The 16,946-nt window shown below is 36.7% G+C and overlaps 1 long non-coding RNA gene across 3 annotated transcripts; it reads left to right on the top strand.

Moving 5' to 3' along the window:
- The first annotated feature begins 6,703 nt into the window (after positions 1-6,703).
- On the top strand, positions 6,704-9,082 carry LOC131644693 (uncharacterized). 3 transcript variants are annotated; one of them, XR_009296607.1, is made up of 4 exons: positions 6,704-7,165; positions 7,800-8,270; positions 8,369-8,466; positions 8,570-9,082. It is a non-coding gene; the product is annotated as an uncharacterized LOC131644693 (long non-coding RNA). The 3 variants fall into 3 exon arrangements; XR_009296606.1 differs by having other exon boundaries at positions 6,705-7,165; positions 7,800-8,208; XR_009296605.1 differs by having other exon boundaries at positions 7,800-8,466.
- Positions 9,083-16,946: the final 7,864 nt, after the last annotated feature.

The following is a 16,946-nucleotide window of genomic DNA, read 5'->3' as shown; positions in this document are numbered from 1 at the left end:
TTTATGTATTTGCTAGGAATGTTTCTCATCTTGTTAAACATAGGAACCTTTTGTAATATCTTTTGATTATCAATAAAAAGTTTCTTTGTTTTTACATTCCAGTGATTTTATTTGTCGTTTTATTCATCTGAATCTTTTGATATATTCTTTTTGATGTTATGACAAAAAGGGGGAGAAGATAAATGATAAATGATTTGATTAATCTATCAGTTGCTGGGCAAAGCTCCCACACATTTACTAACAAGAACTGCAAGTTCTATATGGTTTAAGTGTTTTGCAGGTATAAAGAAGTGAAGAGAATCTTCAAAGCAAACACAAGAAGCAAAACCATAAGAAGTGTTATTCTGTAAAAAGAATAAACTCATGGAAACTGAAGCAAGCTGAGTGCTGTCAAGCTTCAGAAATCAGAAGCAAGAAAGAAGAATGAATCAGAAGCACTGATAATAGAATTTGATCCATATTTGTCTATTTGCTTTGACAAAATTCTATTTGCTCTGATACATTATTTTAGCCTATATGGCTCTGATACATATCATGTGTTCTAATATACATTTTATGTTCTGACTCGTTCATGCTGACTTTTGTCGTTTAGTTTTTGTTCTGTAACATTTCAGGATGTAGAGATGCTCTGATGATGCTCTGGTACATTCAACAATGTTCTGATACAAATCTAGCATGAAGTGATGTTGGTAGAAATTCAAAGCTCTGAAGCTATCAGAGGGAAGCAGAAATCAGAAGCTGTGAATGTTCTAAAGATCCAGAAAACTCAAGTTCTGAAGCTGTCCTAAATGGAAGCAGAAATCAGAAGCTGTGAATGTTCAGAAGATCAAAGAAATTCAAGTTCTGAAGCTGTCCTAGATGGAAGCAGAAGTCAGAAGCTGTGAATGTTCAGAAGATCAAAGAAATTCAAGTTCTGAAGCTGTCCTAGATGGAAGCAGGAATCAGAAGCTGTGAGTGTTCTAGGGATCTAAAGAAATTCTAGTTCTGAAGCTGTCCAATGGAAGCAGAAGTCAGAAGCTATGAATTCTCTAAAGACAGAAGCTTATGTGATCGTCTCTACCGAAATAATCAGGGAAGTCTTTTATTAAAGTTCTTCGAGTATTTATTTCAGGGGGAGATTATTTATCTCAGGGGGAGATTGTTAATCTCAGGGGGAGACATATTCATATGCTTATGCTATAGCTGTGTAATTTGTCTTTTGCCGTCTGTTCTTTCTGATCGCAAAATCATATCATTTATATATGTTTTTGTCATCATCAAAAAGGGGGAGATTGTTAGAACAAGATTTGTTCTGATCAATTATCTTAGTTTTGATGATAACAATAATATGAATTTTGCTTAAGATAATATGGTACTCTAATCCAATGCAATTTCCTTTTCAGGAAATATATAAAGAGTATGCATAATTCAGCGCTCAGAAGCTTTGTCTCAAGGGTTCAACATGCAACATCAGAACATGGTCTGGCAAGACATCAGAAGATGGTCGAAGCAGAATCAGAACATGGGTCTATGGAAGCATCAGAAGAACAAGAGAACAGAAGCACTGAAGTTCTGATGGTATCACGCTCAGAAGCACTTCAAGGTCAGAAGATCAGAAGATGCTTTGCACCAAGCTGTTTGACTCTGATGATATTCAAACGTTGTATTCACAAACATCAGATCAGAAGGAAGTACAAGTGGCAAGCTACGCTGACTGACAAAAGGAACGTTAAAAGCTATTAAAGGCTACGTCAGTAGACACAGCGTGAACAAGGCTCGAGGTAGTTGACAAAAGCGTATAACATTAAATGCGATGCTGTACGGAACACGCAAAGCATTAAATGCACTCAACGGTCATCTTCTCCAACGCCTATAAATATGAAGTTCTGATGAGAAGCAAGGTTAACGATCCTGCACCAAAACAACTCAAATTAACTTGCTGAAACGCTGTTCAATTCAAAGCTCAGAATCTTCATCTTCATCAAAGCTCACTACATTGCTGTTGTAATATATTAGTGAGATTAAGCTTAAATGTTAAGAGAAATATCACAGTTTGTGATTATCGCTTTTAAGAAGCAATTGTAATACTCTTAGAATTGATTACATTAAGTTGTAAGGAACTAGAGTGATCGTGTGGATCAGAATACTCTAGGAAGTCTTAGAGGTTATCTAAGCAGGTTGTAACTAGAGTGATCGTGTGGATCAGTATACTCTAGAAAAGTCTTAGAGGGTATCTAAGCAGTTGTTCCTGGAGTGATCAGTGTGTGATTAGAAGACTCTGGAAGACTTAGTTGCTGACTAAGTGGAGAACCATTGTAATCCGTGCGATTAGTGGATTAAATCCTCAGTTGAGGTAAATCATCTCTGCGGGGGTGGACTGGAGTAGTTTAGTTAACAACGAACCAGGATAAAAATAACTGTGCAATTTATTTTTATCTGTCAAGTTTTTAAAGCTACACTTATTCAAACCCCCCCTTTCTAAGTGTTTTTCTATCCTTCAGTTTTTCTTCACATAGACACATAGTAGTGAATTTTTACACTCATATTAGATCATCACATATTTCATATATGATTAGCCTCTCATATGTATTTTTTGTGCTCTTTATGCAGCTCTGCAGCATACTTTCAAGTTCAAAGTTTGCTCTTTATATAGGCTTGGTATAATACCGTTGGAGCATATCCGTTGAAGCATATTTGATAAATAGCATTTAATGCTTTGCCTCGATTGAATCATGAAATACATATTTCCAAGGCAAATCTTATCTTTAGGGATAATTATTGTTGGTAGCGTGTTTTCTTCATTTTCATTCTTCCAAAATATCATCAAACACATTGGATTGGTTTAACACATTAATGTCATTGTTTGAACCCGCAATACCAAAAAATGCATGCCAAATCCATAAGTCTTGTGATTGCCACTGCTTCAAGCATGATTGTGGGTTTACCATGATCACCTCGACAAAACTGTTATTTCAATGCAACAGGACAATTTTTCCATTCCCAATGCATACAATCAATAGAACCTAGCATGCCTGGAAATCCACGTGACTCCCCCGTTTGTATAAGATGTTCATAATCATTTGTATTAGGCCTTCTCAAATACTCAACCCCAAATACCTCATTCACGCCCCTTATGAATCTCTCTAAGCACTCAACTACACTGCTTTCACCAATTCAAACATATTCATCTACAATGTCGTCGGAAGATCCATATGCCAACATACAAATAGCAGAGGTGCATTTCTACAATGGTGAAATACCCATTTTACCAGTTGCATTGACCCTCATTTGAAAATATTCATCATGATTTCCAAGGGTTCTACAATTCAAAGAAACACATGCCTATGCATTCTGAACCTTCTACGAAATTGGGCACCCGTGTATATTGGATTTTCTGAGAAGTAGTCATTGAATAATTGTCTATGCCCTTCTTCACGACTACGATCAATCACTGATCTTCTTTTTGGCCTAGCGGAACTTCCGGATTGACGCTCCTTCTCTAGCATTGACAATACTAGTTCTTCATTTGTGTTGTCCATTATTTCTTCTTCAATCACGTCCCAAAAAAGTTTATTGAATTGTTTGAATCCATTAAAGTGAAATAAGGGTGATAGAAATATGATAGAAGAATGAGAGAATGGTGATAGAAAAGTGAGAAGAATGAAAGTATATATAAGACTAGTTTGAATAACAGCTAGTTTGAATATAATAATACTAGAACATTGCATCTTATTACAATAGGTGTTAATACATAACAAGTACTACATAATATTTAAATATAATAATACTAGGACATTGCATCTTATTACCATCCATATTTTTCTTTTAGCTTGTTACCATGCTTTTTATGAAATTCACATTGACTATCATTGATCTTAGAAGTGTCTCACATGATAAATTACATTGCTTCAAAATCCATCTTTTCCTTGACTAATTTGTTTTCTTCCTCCTTAAGTTGTGCTAGATTTTCCATTACTCCAAATTTTTTATATGTGCATCATGCATAACACTAGAAGGTGGTTCAGTTGCATTTGCATTTTCATTTGTCTTACCCTTTCTTTTTGTTGCCTTTTGTCCCATTGGACGCTCCATTGGAGATGATGAGTTAAACTCATAACTTGAAGGTGTCTCTGAGTTAGGTGATGATGTATATACACCACTAGCTAAAAAATTGTTCTCTTTGTAGAATTTTTGGTGGCTGCCCCCATCCATTTAGGTTCATCTTTTAAAATCCGCCATACATACTCAAGATTGAATGGTGCACCTTCATCATAAGCAAAAAAAGCATGTACGATGTCTAAGACATCTTTCTCCGATGCTCCACTTTTCTTTCCATTAACATCTTGTTTGTAACACCCTATTTTTTTTTGAACAAGACTGTTTATTCGATGCCATCGACATTTTAATTGGTCGTGTTGCTTTTCTCGCGACTGCCCACGGTATTGGTTATAATTGGCGATGATTCTTAACCAAAAACTGCCGACTTTTTTATCAACTCCCACTATTGGATCTGTTGCACCCCAATTTTTTACCACTGAGATCCCACCATAGCTTAAAAAATCATAAGATTTTTTACCACTCCAATTCATGAAATCATAAGATTTAAAAAATAGTAAAAAAAATGTGACTATTTCAAATAATTATAACTTATTTTTTATTTTCAAAGATAACCTAAAACCTACTTTAATATTTTATTCCCATTATATTTTTTAAGGGTTAATAGTAATTCACACCCCTGTAATGTTAGCGAATTTTGCTTTTCCCCCCTCCCTACCTTTTGGCAACGGTTTTTTCAAAAAAAAATCGTTGCCAAAACCTGTCTTTAGCAACGGTAGGGGGTAAACCGAAACACGCTCATATTACATGGGGTTAAACTACTATTAACCCATTTTTTAATTGCTCCTACAAAAGTACTTAAGATTTGACTTTTATTTTTATGAGTATTTTCTTTTCAAAAAGAAGTTGATGTTTCAGTAATATAAATAAAATTGTTTTTTCCATAAAAAAAATAAAATAAAATTGTTTTTATAAATTTATTTAAAACAAGAACAAAATCTAGAAACAAAATCATTGTATTCCAAGAGTTTGATACATTATTTTTATGTTTTTTTTTTTTTAAAATGACTATCTCTCACTATTCTGATATTTTAAAATCAAATTTAAGTTTCAAATTTAAATAGACAATAATTATCTAATAAATTACTATTAAAAAAATATTAACTATTGTTTTAGTTTTGAAAATTGAAACATTACTGATTATTATAACACAAATCACACTTCATGATATTTGATTATTATTTAATGGGTTTTTCTAACCTATGCAACATTGCATAAGATAAGGACAACTAATATATTATTTCCTTCCATATAAATTATCATATTAATTATTTTTCTTTTGAAAAATAATATTTTATATTTTCTCTCTCCTACCCAATTAATAGAAAAACCCTTATTTAATTGGAAGTTAAATCATTTTATGTCTTTTGATTATACTGTAAATTAAATTCTACACCTTATGTTTTTTTATTGTGCAGAATATAGTCACTTTATGCTTTTTGTGCCTATTCGAGTTTATTAAGGAAAATTACTAATCAATGTTGTCTTTTTTACTATGAGGTTATGAATGATTGTAATTTGAATTACACACAATTATATACATATGCAAAGTTGTCATTCTTTTGATTTAATTTATTTCATTTTATTTATTTCATCACTATAATATATTTATTTACTATTTATAACGACAATGTGTGAATCGTGCGAACACACGAGTAGATGAAAACTTAATTGTTTCATTTATTTTTTTACTAAAATATACATTTCCAACAGGCCGAGACTATTTAATTTGTATATATTTTATATATATTTCTTAACCTTCACTGTACTATATTTATTTACTATTTATAACGATATTGTACAACACGTGTTAATGCACGGGTGGATGACAACTTAATTATTTCATTTATAGCCCCAACAAACGCACGGGTATATTAAATTAATGTTTATATGACATTCAGAATTTCAAATATTATATTTTTTTAACCATCAAACATTGTGCGACCCATACGAACACACGCATGGATGACAACTTAATTATTTTATTAATTTTTCTACTAAACTATACATTTCCTACGGGTCGAGATTACTTAATTTATATATTTTTTATACGTTTCTTAACCATCACTATACTATATTTATTTATTATTTATAACGACATTGTGCGGTCCATGTAAACGCACAGATAAATGACTAATTAATTATTTCATTTATTCTTTTTACTAAAACATTCATTTTTTACTGAACGAGACTACTTAATTTATATATATTTTGTATACTTTTATTAACCATATATTTATATTATATATTTATATTTTGTATACTTTTACTAGTTATTATCTAAAAATCTAATGAGAAAATTATGATTTTATGATTTTTATTATCTAAATAAAAAAACTATGTCAAAAATCCTAAATTTTAACAAGAAAATATGTGATCAGGAAGGTGAATTGGTGACAATAATGATGTAGGAAGTAGAAGCGCAAGCCCAGCCATAGTTGTCCCATTTGTGGCGTTTTGTGCAATTCGATTTTTTTTATGGCCAAAAAAATATTGGGTTCAGAAAAGAGGGGGTATATCAGAATCTCAGCGCCAGGCCCAGTGATTTTCGGTCCATGATCCATCACCCATTCAATCTAACAAACACACACAAACTAAAAGAAAATGGAAACGGCGTCGTTTGGTTCGCGCCCAGTGACCCTCCAAATCCACCTCAGACCTCACTCTCTCGTTCTTATCTCTCAACCTCTTTCTCCACCGAAAATCGCCTCCGCCGCGCCGGAGGCGGCGGAGCTTGGTCAATCATCCCTCATTCTTCTCGACTTGACCTTACAACCTTGAATCCGCTATTAGCTTCCTTCAATTCCTCCTTCACTTCCCTAAATCTAGCCTAATAGCAAAACCCTAAAAAACTTCCAAAGCGAAATTAATCGATAAAGATGAAGATACAGACCATGAGACCTTAGGGGAATCGTTCAGAACGCCGACGGTATAAAAAGAGAGAGATGGATGGAATTTCAAATTTACCTGAGTGCAGAAGGAGAGCGAAGATTGAGAACACCAGAGGGAGGCTCCAAGTGGCGGAAACGCGAAATAAACGCGAGGAGGGAAAAGAAGACTTCAATTTCAGGTAGCTCTGATTCTCACTTATTTTCGACTTCTTTCTGCGTATACTCCTTCTTCCCCTTCTTCTTTATTTTTCTGCAATTCTGAGATTCATTGTTGATGTTTTTGCGTTGAGAGAGAGTGAGGTTAAGCTCAATTTAATGAAGCTTCAGAGGTTGAAGCTCCTTCAATGGTAGATTTAGCGTGTGGTGAGGGTGAGGGAAAAGAGCGAATCGCAGAGGTGAAGGTTGGTGGATGAAGATGATAAAATGGCTTGGAATTGGTGGAGTGAATAGAAAATGGTTGAATGAAGGAGGGAAATGGCGTGGAGTTTTGAATTGTGGAGGGAGAATCTGTTATATAGAGGTTTGAAGGCTGAAGAGTTAGTTAGAGGGAGAATATTAGAGCCACTAGATGCTGAAGTTTGTTATAGGGATTGGAGGGTGGTGATTGAGGGGTTAGAGAGTTAGTTTTTTCTGTTATGTTATGAGCTGGAAATTCCGTTAGGTTGGTTAGGAATTTGTTACATGTGAAACTGAGTTAGTTAAAAACTGTTAGCTTTATATTGTTATGGTTTTTAAAAGTAACTGAGTGTGTGTGTGGTACTGTGATTGGTATGTATTTTGTTTATTCCTGAATCGGTTTCCATTTTGTTGCAGGATTGGCTATGCCATTTTCTTTTGCTTTGGTTTTGTAGGTTCGGATCGTGACTGAGACATGGTTTGAAGAAGATGGTTCATGACTGTTGGAGGAAGTCAGGAGAATTTTCAGTCGAGGCGTCGGCTTGTAGAAGGCTTGGCCGAATATTGTTGCTGGCAGGCTAGTTGACAATTGGATATGTGGTTAATTTGAATTGAAACGTACACGTGGCCGTCTTGAATCAACTTTGAATTAGGGCACCAGTTTGGAATTGTGATTGTTTTGATGCTAAGGCCTCCGGTTCTATTGGAATCCAGCAGGTTCAGTTTCTTGATGTATGAACCGGTTCTGTTCAGCTCTTTTTTATTTGCTGTCAGTTGTAATTTAGATGAAGGGTTGCAGGTTCTGAATTGATAATTTTGTTAACAGGTATGGTGTGGGTTGATCTGAATGTTAGTTTAGGATGAATTGGTGTTGTGAAGCTTGAGCATGTATGATGTTTGATAGGTTCATTTAATTTTGAATGAATGTTAGGATAGGAACAATTGATGCTGATATGGTTTTTTGTTTGAATGTGTGTGATGTACAGGACTGTTTTGGTATAGTGATATATAGGGGCTTGAACTTGTTTCATTGCTTTTTGTTGGAAAGATTCGATTCAGCAGGGTTGGCTTTCGGATTCAAATCGTAAACAAACTTGTCTTTTTGGTTTGCCTTTGAATTCCTCTATCCATGACCTGCTAGTTGTTGTAGGTGGACTGATTTTGTTTCTTGTTTAATGCGTATGCAGGATTTGTTTTGTGAAGCAAATTTCCATAATTCTCTTCCGCATGACCTCGGTAAATTGAGTCTCTTCCACAATGGAATCTTCATGAGCCTTGTCAGCTAACTTCAGGTGGTACCGCGTTCATGGTCGACAATCCGACACAACAATAGTAGACTTTTCAGCCGGAACACTTTGAGGATCCGCAGGAGCTGACAAATACATAGGAACTTTAAGCTTTTCACTGCCTTCAAAATAGTACTGTCATTGCTATGAAGTTCTTATGAGTCCTTCACTTTACTTTGCATGGAAAAACTATCCATTTGAAAGTCTCCCTCAGTCTTGTGATACTATCACTACCATAATGGTTTACATAACCAGTAGCGTGTTCCTTGCCTTACCAACAACAGTAATAAATATAATTTTGGAAAGAGGTTCAATGGCGTGATTTTTTTGGTGTAACTGTAATGAATAATTGGACTTTTAAATGAATGTTTGATTGTAATTTGTAATGGATGTAATTATATCTTTTCTTTTGAATGGACTTGGAAGCTTGAATGACTAGACTTGAATATTGAATGTGGATATAATCTGGATTTTGTAGTTTTGCAATGAATCCACATTTATAATGGACTAAAGTAATGCTCGTCTAACATTGTGATGACAGCATTTGAATTATCTTCCAGGTCTTTGATCTTGAACTTCTCCTTTCTTGAGATCCAAATCTTCTTCATGTTTAATGAATCAAAGTATGCATCCAATAGGGTAGCTATGGTTAGATATTAATGAACCCATATGACATGGTCAAACTAAAGTCAACCATTAATCAAATTCAGCCACTTTTGTAATACCTCCTTCCCAAATCCTTTATTAGGAAATCTAAGCACCCATTACTTGGACCCAGATGGCTAGCAACACAAGTAATCCTAACAAAGCATTAATCCAAATCACCCTAATCTGACGGATAGAACCCTTTGTTCCACAAGCTTCAAAGAAACCCTCAGATGAAGATGAGATGAACGACATGGTCATGAAAATAAACCTTGCACCTTGGTTGAAGTAGCCTCAAACATAAAGATGGAAATCTCAACTTGTGGCCAATAATCCTTACAGAAAGGCCTCCATTAGAGCACAACAGCTGGAAAACCTTAGCTTTGGCCAGCCATAGAGAAATAAACCCTTATCCCACACTTCAATGCACACAGAAGAACCCGTTGAAATAAGCTTATCTGAAGTAGGAACCTCAAAGATATAGAGAAACCTTATCACTATAAACCCTTGATCCCATGTTCGATTATTGATTAATGATGCATGTGTTATGTTAATGCCCTGATAGAAATACGATGCATATGAAATGAAAAGCATAAGCTAGTTAGAAATAAAATGTGGGCAAATTTTGGGGTGCAACACATGGCAGCTACCCCTCTGGGCAGAGCGGGACACGTCACCGTGCTCCCTACAGCGGGCGCTGAGCTGGACGCTTTCGCGAGCTGTTGCACGTTCGCGAAAAATGAACAGAGTCACCACTAATATATTTATCCCATCGGGGAAAAGAATATCAGAACACCTAGCAAAAAATAAGAACAAGGTCTTACGACCAAAGAACTAGGTACAGGAGTCGGTTACGCAAGGGGAAGGTGTTAGCACCCCTCACGTCCGTCGTACTCGATGGTGTCCACCTATGTTTGTTTCTATCTAGAGGGTGTATGCTATATCTAAAGCCAAAATGTGAATGCATGCAATAGAAATACGGGGAAAAGAAGGAATTATTTACAATTGTGCCCGTTCAAGCCCCGCGACTTGATGCCTACGTATCCCTTTCAAGAATCAGAGCGCCATAGTTCGGCTCACATGTTTTTGTTTATTTTTGTGTGTTTTAGTTGGGCAAAGTTAACGTTCGCGCTCTTGCATAAGGGGACGATCTACGATGCGATCGAGCGGAAATAACAAAGCCCTTAAGAAAGCCAGGAAGGCAAGGAGAATAGAGAGTTTGAGTGTTTCAAGTGGAACCCTTAAGCAAGGGAGACTCGAGTTACTCTTTGGTTGGTGTTTTTATGATTTGGAACTTCCGCTTAAGTGACTCCCTAAAGCAAGGAGACGAGAGCTTTCATTCCCTTTTTATTGTTTTCAACCTTTATTAATGTTTTAGGTGTTTTCTTGGTACTTTTTAGAGGGAATTAGTTTGAATATTTGTTAAGTATTTTTGAAGTTGTAAAAGGAAAAATGAAAGAGGGGAGACTAGTCTAATCCATTAACCTAATTGTTATTGTTATGTACAAAGGAAAATCTACCTAAAGTTAACATGGTAATGGGATAGATTTTAAAAGGAGCACACATATGATATTAACAACATAGGCCTAAAATGTGGCCAAAAACAAGTAACAAAATCACACAACAGTTATACCAAAAAATAACGGAAATGATACAAAAGAATAAAAGAAGCAATTTAAGCATTAGTACAAAATTAGTCTAAAAAATACTACTATTTATGGTGCAGGGAGCAATGAGGGCACAGGGCCCATTGAATTTGCCCATCAGTGATATTTTTGTTCAGCATTTCTTATGTCAAAAACTAAGTAAAACATGAGCTGAGGGTGTAACAGTAATCCGTATGGCCCAGAGGTTGAAATCAGACCCAATTTTGTTCAGAATTCCTATGTCCAAAAATGGTGTAATGGGCCACTGGGGGTTTACCATAGCAATTGAGCCCAATGTGTTTTTTGTATCATAAATTTTTTATGAAGGAGGTGCGTGGGCCTAAGGGGGTGCAGCAGCAATTCAGTGAAGGCCCAAAAGCTTTGTTTTTTCTGTCAACAAAAAATTGGTGATGTTGGGCCTTGGGTGTATGAGCCTGTAATTTCGTGGAGGTCCAAGGGTCTTGATCCAAATCTACTTCATGTTTCAGTTTTCAGAATTTTAACAAAAATAAAAAAAATATAACAAAAATTAGAAAAAGAAGAAAAAAGGGGTTAGGGTTTATTATTGGTGACGATTCAACTTCTTTCCTCAGACTCATTTCTCCTTCCCTCTCCCTTGGGATGGCAATGGGCAGGGTATATGTAGGGTACTTTAGTACCCATCCCCATATCCACGGTTAGAAAAAATCCCCGTACCCGAGCCCATACCCGTTTGGGTAGCAACTTTAGCACCCGTACCCGTGCCCTCTAGGTATGTAAGTACCCACGCCCGTACCCGTTACCCGCATTTCTAATAAAAAATAAATATATCAACTATAAAATATCATATCATTTTAAGTTTTTAGTAACATTTAAATGTTTTCAAAAAACTTATTGTTAAATTATGAAATAAATGAACACTTATGTTACATATGTAATGGTTTAACATCGATGTATTTTTGAAAATTGATAGACATTTATTTGAATATAATAATATAATTCAAAATATATAAATATATATGTTGTGCGGGTATGGGGCGGGCTGGGTACTAAGTTGCCCATACCCGCACCCATACCCGCTTATTTAAGTGGGTAATTACCCGAGTCCCTGCCCGTACCCATTTATGCGGGTTTTTACCCTACCTATTATGGGTATTTTTGTGGGTACCCACTGGGGATGGGCCAAATTGCCATCCGAGGCTCTCCCGTATGCGATTTGCGGCGAACCTCTACGCCGTGGACCACCGCCTCTACCCATCTAATCACTGAAACCTAGACAAGAACCCTACTTCAATTCTAAGCCTAAACGCGAATACGAACTCAAATTTATGGGATTCTCCTTCAGGCGTCGGGATCGGAAGGTTAAAATCGGAAACCCTAGGTATTGGTACTCCCGGATTCAAGCGTGATTATACGAAGTTGAAGCAAGCAAGATCCTATATAAATCATAGCAGCACGGATACAAGTTAAAAGCGTATAAAAGAACCTGTTCAGGGCGGCCTGAGCTTCCGGTGCGGTGGCGGAGATTCCCGACCACCGCGAAACTCAGGTAATGACTCTATTCTTCTCTTTTTTGTTTGCTTTATGCTCTTTTTTCTCTGCTCTTCTTCTTCCTCTGTGCTATTTCTTTTGGATTTCTTTGAGTTGTTACGTGTCGTTGTTGTTGCGTGAGATTGAGGGCGTGCGAAGGAGTCATGACAGTGATTGGTGGCTGAGCTCAGTCGTTTAGAGTTTCAGAGGTTGAAACTCTAACAACACTGACAATTGAGAGCTTTAATGTGGGGTGAGGAAGATGAATATTGAGAGAAGATTGAAAGAATTCTGAGATGAGAGAATGAGGATGAAGCATGGTGAAGTGATGGAAATGGAGGATGGTGCGTGAAGTCTGAAAATGGTGGAGACTGAAGAAGATGGTGAAGGGTGGAAATGGCGTTGTCATGATTATGGTGTGTGTGTGAACAAAATGGTGGAGAGGTCCTGTTTATATAGGTGATGAGGATGGAGATGATTTAGTTAGAGAGATTGTAGGGTGAGGATTTTAATCAGTTGGAGCTGTTAGAAGTTAGTTATATTCAATTAGATAATTCTGTTAGGCTGTGAGAGAATCAGTTATAGTTAGTTGAAGTGGACTCAGTTTGTTGACTCAGTTAACTCATTGAGGTTTTGAGATTAGAATCAATTGGGAAAGTTGGTTATGAAAGTTGATATTCTGTTTTTCCTGTTAAATGTGTACTTGCTGAGCTGGCATTATTTGTTAGTGAGCTATTGATTATTTATGGTAGTTTTTCTGTTAAAATGAGAGGTTAGTTAGTATAGTTGGTAGTTAGGGAATGGTTTGAACTGGGGCTGTTATGAGGCTAAACTTCTGAACTGATACACCCTTTCTTGTGCAGGGATTGTTATTGTATGGGATGTCTTGAAGGATGTTGCAGATGGTTTGCATTGGCAAGTTTGCTGCAGGGTCAGTTTATTTAGAGGTTGCATCCCGGTTTGGTCTTTGGATGAAATTGCAGGTATTGAACTAAAGCAGACTATTTTATTGCATTGGATTTTATTTATGAGTATGTCAACGACCAAGGTATGCATGAGCTGAAACCTGTGGATGAGGTAGAACTCGATGATTGCACCGTCACGGTACCATGTGTGGTGATTGTTAGATGGACTGAATGCATAACTTGACACACTGTAATTTGTATTTTCTTTTTTTGAATGCTAATGTGTGTATGTATCGCTTATGTATGGTTCATCAATGGTAAGTTATGTTGTGAAATGTGTAATGTCTTAGGAAAAAATCTGTTAGGTTATTTTGGATAGTGTAGCCATGTGTATATGCCTTTATGACCATGTTGTTTGTGTATGAATATGGTTTGAAACCAACTGTTATGGACTGAACTTAATTGGTGTGGCTTAAGAGTTAATTTGGTTTGTGCAGGTTATTGGTGATGATGTAAGGCTTTTTGTACAAAGAAGTAGATCTGATTTTGAATAGGTGACAAGGATGAAGCATGACTCAGGGACAAACTCTGGCTCATAGAAACTTGGCCTTAGAAATTTATAATCTAGGGACATGTCTTGTAATTTTATTTTATTGTAATGTTCCCTCCTGTAATGGCTATCAATGCACCTTTTGGAAGTGGATCTGTGAATGACATTTGCGATTTCCTGAATAGACTTTGCTTTTAATGGAATGATGTAATTTTGAACAGGGATGAAATTGATTGAACTTGGATGATAGCCCTTGAAACTTTGAATGGATTTTGAATAGAACTCAATGGGAAGCTTTGGGTGAAATTATGTATTCATACACGTGGCTTGACGAAACTTGCTCGATTTTTGAACGAATCACACTATGCCTTGAAAAGAACTTAAAATACTTGCTTGGATGCTTCGAAACCATGTTAGCCTATGTACTAAGAAATCCAACCAAGCATTCAAAAACATTTAATCCTTTTATGGACTTAGGACAAACCTTGCATAGTCTCTACTAGTATCCACTTCAAATCAATCTCACTGAACCTTTAATTCAAATGCTCAAATTACCAGCAAGTTGTTTTACAATAAGCAAGTACTTTGAGAGAATAGTCATGTAGCTTAGTAAAGAAAGGATCCACAGTGCCCACTTCAAAACCTTAATTCCACAGCCCAATACTCAAAGAAGAATCAGATGAACCAAACTTGAGTGAAGTATAATGCCTAATTTCCAAGTTCCTCGATCCCAAGCTAAATTTAATGATTAATGATGCATGATGCGTTAGATGATCTAATGGAGGTATGCAACTGCCCCTATTTAATCGTCTTAAACCTGAAGTTGAGATTGGCGTAAGCCTTTCGTACATTCAAGGTAGATGAAGATTAAATATCAAGACATGAAATTTGTCCTGTAGACAAAATGGTGTAAGTGCTATCCTTATTTTTTTCATTTTTGTTTTGATATCTGCTGGGGAAAGAGAATTTTGTTTTTCTGGTGGAAAAGTTTACAGTGAATAATTGTGGTTGAAAAGTGATAACCTGTAACGTGGTAACGGTGCCAATACAAGGTTCTCAAAGGGAGTGATTGTTTCATGAAGCAGTTGCAAGTATGTCTAACGGAAAGGTAAGATTTACAGTTGAAGAAACAAGGGTAAGATCAATGGATCTACGACCCACAAGGTTGATAGAAACTAGGGTAAGATCAACGGACCTAAGACCCCCAGCTTAAAAAAACAAGGGTAAGATCAACGGATCTACGACCCACAAGATTGATACGAGGATAAGATCAACAGACCTACGATCCACGATTAAAAACAACAAGGGTAAGATCAACGGATCTACAACCCACAAGAAATATACGAGGATCAAATCAACGGACCTACGATCCACGATTGAAAAACAAAAAATGGTAAGATCAACGAACCTACGACCCACAACTAAAAAACAAACAAGGGTAAGATCAACGGATCTACGACCCTAAATTGAAAGAGACGAGGATAAGATTAACGGACCTACGATCCAAGACTGAAAAAGCAAGGGTAAGATCAACGGACCTACGACCTTAAATTGAAAGAGACGAGGATAAGATCAACGGACCTACGATCCACGACTGAAAAATAAACAATGGTAAGATCAACGGATCTACGACCCTAAATTGAAAGAGACGAGGATGAGATCAACGGACCTACGATCCAAGACTGAAAAATCAAGGGTAAGATCAACGGACCTACGACCCTAAATTGAAAGAGGCGAGGATAAGATCAACGGAACTACGATCCACGAATGAAAAAAACAAGGGTAAGATCAACAGATCTACGACCTACAAGATTGAAAGAAACGAGGATAAGATCAACGGACCTACGATCCCCAAAAGAAAGAAATGACGAGGGTAAGATCTACGTATCTACGACCCTAAAGATTGAAAGAAAGGATAAACATCAACACTGAGGTTGGAGAAGGAAAGGATTAACATCAACACTGAGGCTGGGAAAAAGAAGTGGTCCACTTCAACACTGAGGCTGGGAAAAAGAAGTGGTCGACTTCAACACTGAGGTTGGAGAATGGATTTGACAGACATCAACCACTGAGGTTAGAGAACATCAACACTGAGGTTGGAAGACATCAACACTGAGGTTGGAGCAAGAAACGATAGACATCAATACTGAGGTTGGAAATAAAATGATAGGCATCAACACTGAGGTTGGAGAAACAAATAATCGACATCAACACTGAGGTTGGAGGATAGATTTGTCAGACATCAACACTGAGGTTGGAGAAAGATGGTAGACATCAACACCGAGGTTGGGAAAGAAATAACAGACATCAACATTGAGGTTGGATATAAACAATTGCCAACAACACTGAGGTTTGAGGACATCAACACTGAGGTTAGAGGACATCAACACTGAGGTTGGAGGACATCAACACTGAGGTTGGAGAAAAATGATAAGCATCAACACTGGGGTTGGGGAAGAAATAATAGACATCAACATTGAGGTTGGAAATAAAATGATAGGCATCAACACTGAGGTTGGAGAATAGTAAAAAGACAAACATCACTGGGGATTGAGAATACCAGGTATCGGCACCATGGCTTGAGAAGGTTTGTAAACAGATATCAATTAGGGTTTATAAGGATGACATTCTCTGTGGGGATGTATAACTGTCTTGATTGAGCGCTGATTCTGATTATCTGGCTTATGCTTCATGCGCATGTTTGAATTTTTCCATGGCGTAATGATCCGCTTTGAACGATATGCTACGCTTTTGAGGATGCAATGCGATATGCAATGAATACTATATGCAAGGAGCCAAATAAAGGCCTTGGTGTGATAGAGAAGCAGGATCATTGGGGTCCGTTGCTTGCTATCTTGAGCTACCAATACGAATTGGTGTTGGAAACCCAATAGTACCAAAGATCATTGGCAACTGCGCTGAGGGTTGAAATGTAGCTTTGTTGGGGAGGTAGTGACTCCGTCTGACTTTCCTTACACCTGAACTGCTTGGGGATTGTGAGCTTGAGGAGATTCCCTCGATTC

The sequence above is a fragment of the Vicia villosa genome, linkage group LG1 (genome assembly GCF_029867415.1).
Source record: "Vicia villosa cultivar HV-30 ecotype Madison, WI linkage group LG1, Vvil1.0, whole genome shotgun sequence".
Lineage (NCBI taxonomy): Eukaryota > Viridiplantae > Streptophyta > Magnoliopsida > Fabales > Fabaceae > Vicia > Vicia villosa.
Note: the sequence above shows the minus strand (reverse complement) of the source record. Positions and strands in the feature narration are given on the sequence as shown.